This window comes from Penaeus monodon, chromosome 33 (genome assembly GCF_015228065.2).
Source record: "Penaeus monodon isolate SGIC_2016 chromosome 33, NSTDA_Pmon_1, whole genome shotgun sequence".
Lineage (NCBI taxonomy): Eukaryota > Metazoa > Arthropoda > Malacostraca > Decapoda > Penaeidae > Penaeus > Penaeus monodon.
In genome coordinates, this window is record NC_051418.1 from 5,997,359 (window position 1) to 5,997,733 (window position 375).

Here is a 375-nt window from a genome sequence, read left to right on the forward strand (position 1 = left end):
AATGTGAACTTGACAAGAATGCATCATTTTTTCGCTAATCCCAACAATAACTTTGCCTTCTCATGAGTGCATACACCTGTTTGCAAAGCGGTTGCTGTGTCTAGCATCACACTCCCCCGGGTCGCAGGTGGCCGTAGGAGTGAATTGATGTGAATTGAACAGAAGGGCAAGGTTCATTTGCGGAACAATTTGGTGGCACTGCAAAAGGAAATCAACTTCTACTATGCATTAATATCGCCTGAATGTATATTGAAACTATGTTCTAATAATACTCGAACTGCCTGATAAGATTTGTAGTAATATTTTGAGGCATTCGATAGTTTCTCTGCATTTCCGCGTTTAAGCCCCAAAAAAGTATAGAGTACAGACAGTGAA